Source organism: Rhinopithecus bieti, unplaced genomic scaffold, assembly GCF_001698545.2.
Source record: "Rhinopithecus bieti isolate Rb0 unplaced genomic scaffold, ASM169854v2 scaffold_20477, whole genome shotgun sequence".
Lineage (NCBI taxonomy): Eukaryota > Metazoa > Chordata > Mammalia > Primates > Cercopithecidae > Rhinopithecus > Rhinopithecus bieti.
The window spans coordinates 1144816-1153200 of record NW_016810038.1 but is presented as its reverse complement, the minus strand read 5'-3'; positions in this window follow the sequence as shown (position 1 = coordinate 1153200).

Here is an 8385-nt window from a genome sequence, read left to right as displayed (position 1 = left end):
AATATCACGTCCTCTGGCTCATTTCTCAGCAAGTAAAGATGCAGACACCAGGAGATGTCTCTGGGCTAAAAACCAGTGAAGCATGCTGCTAGTTTCCATGTTGGTGTTGGCTCCAGACATGGCAAGGTTTATCTTGCCTCTGGTGGCCCATGTCTGCAGCCAGGATGGTCACCTGTTAAAATGCACGCAGTGTGCTCGGGTACGTCACTTCAAACTGCCTTCTTTCATGAATGGCTACGTTGCACAGGTAATTGGCAATATGTAATTGCTCAACACTGTCATTCTCAGGTAATGAATCTAATTTTTTAATAGCTCAGTAAGACATGACGTAAAGAACAATGTTCAATTCCCACAATCATGCAATTGGTCCGAACATGCGTATTAATGGGTGCATTGCCACACGATATGATGGAATTTGTTAATCTTGCCTGCTGTGCTTGAAGGAGCTGAGAAACGCTTTGCAGCAAAGGCAAGAATGTGTTTGAAGAGGAGGAAGCATGCTTTATTTCCTGTCTAAAAAGTTCCTTCTCCATCTATTTCATGAAAGAGATGATTATTTTAATCCAAATGATCAACAGCACAGGGAGAAACCACTCCTGCTTCCTCATAGAGCATAAGGATCACTTTGAGGAGGTCACTAGACCTTTGTAAGCCTCGGTCTTGACATTGGCCATATGGAGATCATAATCATCAAAGAACGTTAAGGAGGAAGGCTGTCCAGAGCTAGTCCTGACATTCCATAAAGGTCATCTTCCCAGCAACCCCCTCACCTCAGAATGAGCGTGATCCCAAAATAAAAGGCACTCATTTAATTTCAATATGTTTTTATTAAGACAGTCTTATAATATTGTTCAAAACATTTCACATTGTGTTCTTTTAAATTAGCTTTTTGTTTTAGATTAATTTTAGGTTTTAGACTTATTATAAAGATAATACAAAAAATTCCCAAAACCACACACCCTCTTATCTCTATCCACATTTTACATTAGTATGGTATGTTAGTCAATAAACCTACCAGTAAACTAATGTTGATGAATTATTATTAATTCATGTAAGGACTGTATTCACATTTCCTTCATGCTTCCCTAATGTTTACTTCCTGCTCCAGGATCCCACCCAGGAGTGCATGTTACATTTAGGTGTCATGTCTCCAGCTCCTCTGGGTCATGAAAGTTTCTCATACTCTTCTTGCTTTTGATGACCTTGACAGTTTTGAGATGTATTGGCCAGATATTTGATGGAGTGCCCCTCACGGGGGATTTGTCTTATGTTTTTGTCATGGTTGGGCTAAGGTTGTCAGTTCTGGGGAGGAAGAGCTCAGAGGGGAAGTGCCATTCTCATCACCTTCTGTCCAGGGTGTGTGGTACCAGTGTGACTTAGCTGCTGATGTTGACCTTGGTCACCTGGCTCAAGGTGGTGTCAGGGCTCTCCCCTGCACTTTCCCGTTCTCCCCCTTTTCACACTGCACTCTGTGTCCATGCTTCGAGGTGGGAGTTAGTGCCACCTCCCAGAGAGTGGGCTATCGAAAAAAATTATCTAGAATTCTTCTGCAAAGGAGATTTGTGTCTCCTCCCCCATTTATTTGTGTATCCAACATTTAGTTATATCATGAATGGGCCACAGATGTTTACTTTATAGTTGGGGTTATAATACAATACCACTTTATTTATTTTATTGTTCCAGTTATTCCAGCTTCAGCTGTTGGGGCATCTTCAGTGGCTCCTGTGTCCTTTTGCCATAACCGCATCATTGAAACTGGAGGTTTTGTTGTTGTTTTGGAACATTCTTACTTCCAAGACCTATAGGATGCTCCAGGCTCATCTTGTCCATTTCTTGCCCCAGTTCGAGAATCAGCCATTTTTCTAAGAACCCCAGGAGAAGAGTAGTAGAAATATTTGGAGAATATTAGAATTCCACTTGTGCTTTATTTCTGGAGAAAACTTCCAGCCTCTGGACCACACAGTATTTTGGTTGATTCTCACTTACTGTTGAGGAGGTAGACACTCTCATTAACCCCAGGTTACAGATGAAATGTGCAGACGGGTCTGGTTAGGATATGGTGGAGGCAGAAATGGGACCCAGATCGACACAGCTCCTCACTGCCCCCTGACGATTCTATTGTCCTCCCTGCTGCATTCCCCTTCATTCCTTTCTGGTGCACAGCGTGGTACTAGAATGGATGTGAGAACAACCACAGTGCTAGTGTGGCCATGGGTGCTGAGGTCACTGCAGGATGCAGGCTGTCGTGCAGGTCAGTGACCATTCCCTGGCCCTGGTTGACCCGGTTACTGTGACCTTAACATCCTCCAACACATCTTCTAACCTTTCACGTCAGATGTGCTCTTGGAGGACAGGCTGCCGCCCTAAGAGCTTTCACCATCACAAACTGCCCGCCTGTCTGCCCATCACCCTGCAGGCCTGGCCAGCTGCTGGCACAATGGCTGCTACAGAAGCCCTCACTTGTATCTGAATGTTTCTCTTAAATTAACTCAACTAATAACAAGGGGTTGGCACTTTGTATTCCAGGGAGGGTGGATTAGAGTCATTTCCATTAGCCTAATTGAGGCCCTAAAGGGAAATTTAATTCATACCCCAAAACACTGCTACACTCTGAAGTCAGCGGCGTGATTTGAGAGAAAGGTGAGATGTGGTGGTTTAAAAATAGGTCCGTTTTTTCCTGAGAGAAGAGGCTGGTTTTAGCCTTTCAATTTGAAGATATTCTAACATGATTTTATGGGGGAAATTGTTTCAACTTAAAAAAATACTAGTTCCAAAAGAATCTCTGAAGCCCCAGCATTTATACTTAGGCTCCAACTTGCCTAGGCCCTTCACTTGGATCTGGGGTACTGTGTCCACCATCTGGGCAGAGCCCCTTGCCTGGGTGTCCGGGCAGAGCCCCTTCTCTGGGTCTCTGGGCAGAGCTCTTCCTCTGGGTGGCTGGGCTGTTCCTTCTTAATGACTGCTTTGTACAAGGTGCCTTGCCATCAACTTGCATCCCAAGGGGAATGGGGATGTTCCCCTGAACCATGCACAGTCAACTAGAGGCAGAGAGAGAAGGTGCCTAATGACATGTTGTTAGGGAAAATAGCTAACATGTGCCTTGGAATATCTAATTTCGTATGAAATGGAGCTATTTCTTTCTTCACTGCCACTACTGAGATAAAATAAAGGGGCCCCAGCATTGCCAAGGGAAGAGCAGAACAATCTGTGCAAATATTTCATTTGTATAAATAGCTTCCTTTATGACATGGGTACTATTTGGGATTATTTTTAAGACAATAAAAGGTAGTTCATCGCTGTTTTTCTGTTGTTTGCTCATTTTGAAACAAAAGTTTAGAGTGAGGAAAGGGAAATAGAAAGATAAATAAGAAGAAGATCTGAGCAAAAACAAAGAAGAAAGAGATAAAATACACCAGACAAAACCACTATGTATTCTTGACTTAAACAAATAAGGCAATTGCATAAGCTTTGAGGTGTGAAGAGTCAACCAGAATTATAAAACCTCAAAAACTGGGCCAGGCACAGTGGCTCAGGCCTGTAATTCCAGCACTTTGGGAGGCGGAGGCGGGAGGATCACCTGAGGTCAGGAGTTCAAGGCCAGCCTGGCCAACATGGCAAAACCGTGACTCTACTAAAAGTACAAAAATTAGCTGGGTGTGGTGGTGCACACCTGTAGTCCCAGCTACTCAGGAAGTTGTGCCAGGAGAATCGCTTGAACCCAGGAGGTGGAGGTTGCAGTGAGCTGAGATCGTGCCACTGCACTCCGGCCTAGGTAACAGAGTGAGACTCTGTCTCAAAACAACAACAACAACAACGACAACGGAAAACCTAAAAAACTGGAAGAGCAAAAACAGGTAACCACCAATACCTGGTGAGAATGGATTTCTATGTCTTGGGCACTCCACATGCCAATGGACCAAGAAGGTGGAATTGATGATTGATCAACAGGAAAGACTCAAATGGGCAGAGGCCCTTAAAATTCTTCTAAGGATTCCATTATTTTTATGCTTAGTTCTTATTGCCTAGGTTTGCCAGTGAGATGGTTCACAGATCCATAATCTACACACCCCAATAGCTGAGACACTTCCAGCAAAGCCAGGGGTGCAGGATTCCTAAGGGAGACTTGAACCCAGAACCCAGTGCAATGGGAATAAGCTTCTGCCCAGCTGAGAGGAAATGCCCTCCCTCAACTTTCACTCTGTCACTGGGACCCTGTGTGCCACTGTACAGGCTGTCTACCCTGCAGAATAAGTTTCTCCAATATTGGCTTAGAACAGTCATCTTTTTCTCTCTTGGTTTCTGCAGGTCATAGGCTCAAGCGTGACTCAGGTGGGTCCTCTGTTCGGGGTCTTCTCAGGCAGAAATCAAGACATGGGATGGGGCTATCTCATCCAAAGCTTACAATCCAATTCTTAGCACAGGTAGTTGTCGGCAGAATCATTTCCTTGCAGCTGTGAAAGCCATGGCGATTTGTATCTTCAAGAACAGCAGGAGGAAAAGTCTCTGATGTCATGAAGCTCTTTGATTTTGTCCATCTCTGACCTTCAGAGCTTCCTTTTCTAAGAGACTCCTTTGATTAGATCAGACCCTTCCAGGATAAGCTGAAATCAAAGTCACGTGATTAGGGATCTTAATTTCATCATTTGAAAAATTCCACCTTTGCCATGTAACATAGCCTAATCACAGGAGTGACATCTCATCATAGTAACAGGTTCCGCACTCGCTCAGACGGACGGGGTCACACAGGGCATGTTCACCAGGGGTACGAACCTTGATGGCCATCTTAGAATTCTGCCATGACAGCTACCAAAGCAAGATCAGCTTCTAAAGCTTCTGCTAAGAGCATCAGGATTCATTTCTCCAAAGAAAGCACAGTGCAGCTGTTACCTAAGGAGAAGGAGCACAGTAATTCATGCGTGGAGCATTAGAAATGGTGTCTCTACTAGGGGGTTCTGTTTTCTTTATGTGAAAGTCCCCAGTTGGAATGGGCTGCCAAGTATACTTGGGGAGAGAGGACAGCTCTCCAGCAACAAGAGAATTTATCAAGTCACATTCTCTCCAGGAGCCTTGGCTCTTAGAATTCCCTTTGTATTTTTTTTCCTTTTAAACGCAGAATGTATGTTAGAGTCCCTTAACAGTTTTCACATGTCCTGGTGAGAGTTTAAAAGGAGGCTTTACTGAGATTCTGTTTTCCCTCTTTGTGCTATTAAGCAAAGAGAGCCATTTAAGGGTATCCTGACAGTTTCATGTAGCTATCAGACAGTGAAATGAAGAGATCACTTACAACCTGACATTGATCAGAACTTGGAAGGAGTCTTTGGTGCCCAGACATGTCTCCTTACTAATAGGAGAAGAGTGCATTTACACTAAAACCTGTGGCAACCAAGAACTCAGTGTAAGAAAATCCTCAATTAAAGTGTTTCTCCCTTTACATCCCGCAAGTTGGAGAATTCTGGTAACTGGGCATTGCAGATGCAGTCTCAACAAGTGTCTCCAAATTCATGGCAGGAGCTAGTTCTCCCAACAGAGTCTTATATAACCCATCAAATCAACATAATAGAAACTCAAAAGTAGGGACCATGCCTGCTGCTTCCCTATACCCCTCAGAAAACAGCCCAGAAGAGGAAGAGATGCACTATTGTGTTTTTCTATGTGTTTTGTTTTTATTAAGTAGCAGAGAGCATCCATCTTTATCTTAGAGAAAGTAGGACATTTGTCTATGCACAAAGAAAATGAAAAATCACTTGCAATCCTACAGTGTAGAAATAACCAAACACTTGGGCTCTCTTCCTTCAAAATATTTTCCTACATGTATATGTGGAGAAAGCAAGAAAGAAAGCATTTTAAAAACAAGGAGATGATAACGTGTACGTTGTTTTGTAATCTGTTTTTTTTTTTTTTATTAGACAAGGATCTTTTCAAAATAAAGGCCATGTCTTACATATTGCTGTGTTTCTGGAGCAAAGCACGGCACTGGCATATAGTAAGTCCTGAGTGATATCTGTAGAATAAACCTGTCCCTAGCAAACAAAAATGGAACCACAGCCTCATGTCAGCAATTGCACATTGGATGACATTATAATTCGGTAGTTCCCAAAGGGTGATATTTTACCAATAAGAATCTTAGGTGGCACATGGAAAAAAATGCCTTTATGCTAATCACAATATATTTTCATTTGCACTTGAAAAATTAGGTAAGTAGCCTATCAGCCCCATGATTGCACATTTTTTAAAATTCAGCCTAAGCACTATTTAAGTGAAAAAATTTTTTGAGTGAATAATAATTCAGGAGGTTCTCAGATTTGACAAAAATGATAAACATGGTACCTCAAGTGATCAAAGTATAGAATACTGAGACATGGCTTATTCAACCATTTCCCTCTTAACACACTTATTGACAATCTCCTTATTTTTTCCTGTTATAAAAATGCTGTAACATGTTTCTGCCTGTAAATTTATATACTTAATTGATGATTGGCAAACAGAAAACTCCCTAGAAATGAAAATGTTACATCAAGTGGTTTGAATGTTTTAGGGTTATTGATAAATAACGTCAAAAAATGTCCACTACACTGCCTTCAGCCACGCATGAGAGAAAGCAAGTGACTTAGCCTTTTTGGAAGCTCTCTGTACCACGAGAGTGGAAAGGCATGAGGATTTTGCACAAGGGGAAATGTGCAGCTCACTGGAATCATGCCTGCACCGGCTCAGGACCCCTCTCCCATTGGTCCTCATGTTCCTCCAACTCACTCACTCTTCTGGGACTTTCTCTCTCTCTCTCTCACCTCTCCTCCTGGCCTTTCTACCCCCAAGACAGAGTTGTGTGTGCATTTTCAGTTTAGATAATAATGCAGTGTGTGATATTTTGATATTTATCATTCAAAATTAAAGAAAGCTGATATTTATATTACTAATGAGGCATTTCCACGGATTTGCCTTTCAGTTTGGAGAATCCCTCTAGGACCCAGGTGGCTGCCTGCGGCTGGAACCCGAGGTCTCTCCAGAAGACTCCAGGGCCTTCCCTAGGCAACTGGCATTTAGGTCTCCAACTGCGTTGCTTTCCGTGGAGACGGCACCGCCCCCACTCTTTGCCTGGTCCTCTGTTGACCCACTCTTTGCCTGGCCCTGCCCACCTCGACTGGAGGCTTCTGGCCATGGGTCAGAACTGCCACCTCTGCCAAGGAATTCTCCTTGAGGATGGAGCCACCCAGTCATGTGGAGTCATTTTCTAGAGGTGTGAATGAGGATGCCTGTCTCCAACATTGAGTCTGGGGACCCTTCCTGGAATTAGGATTGAAACAAAACTGGAAGTGATGTGAAGACGGCATCCATGTCAGACATTTGCCAATCATATCCACAAACCACATATTTAATTAACTCTAATGGATAAAGTTCCCTTTATCACTTATAAAATTTGCTTCAGAAGCACAATGCATATATTTACTGTGAATGCAAAACCATTACCACTTGCAATAAGAAGGTTACCATATAATTTAAAACAATGAAGACAAAGAAATGTTCCTTAGAAACATCTAGCTTTACACTAGCGCCTGCCGAGGACCCAAGCCTGCAGCCCTTCTCTCTTTCTTTAGGGAGATTAGGAGGCAAGAGGGCTGCTGAAGACAGGATGACAGGGGTGAGACTTTCTCCTTAACTCTTCAGAAGACTTGAAAACGGAGCAAAAAGATGACCCCTCTCCTTCAATGAGATGGTGCTATCCAGTTTCAAATCCCACCATCAACAAAATCACCGCTCCATACTTGGTGAAACTCTGAAATTATGTTGGCTTTTTGGCTTCAATGAATAACGAACACACAAATAGCAAACCAAAGCAATGCAAGATAGGCTAGCATTCAAAAATGGATCAGTGTAATACATCACATCAACAGAATGAAGGGAAAAAAGCAACCAGATCATTGCAATGGGTGCAGAGAAGGATTTGGCAAACTTCAATGCTATTTCATGATGCAAGCACTCAATAAACTAGGAATAGGAGGAAACTACCTCAACATAGGAAAGCCTAATGTGGAAAGCCCACAGCAAACATTGTGCTCAATGGTGAAAGACTGGAAGTTTTTCCTCTTAGACCAGGAACTCCTACCGCGTGACTGAAGCTGTGGGAGTGGCATACTTGCCTTGTTCTTGGTCTTAGAGGAAAAGCTTCTAGTCTTTCACCATTGAGTATGATGTTTGTTAGAACCTGCAAGGTCTAGCCAGGGTAGTGACGCAATAAAAATAAATGAAAGACATCCAAACTGGAAAGGGAGAAGTAAAATTATCTCTGTTCACAGGTGATATAATCTTATGTGTAGAAAACTCTAAATATTTCACAAAAAAACCTATTAGCGCTAACAAATGAATTTAATAAAGTATTAGAATACAAAG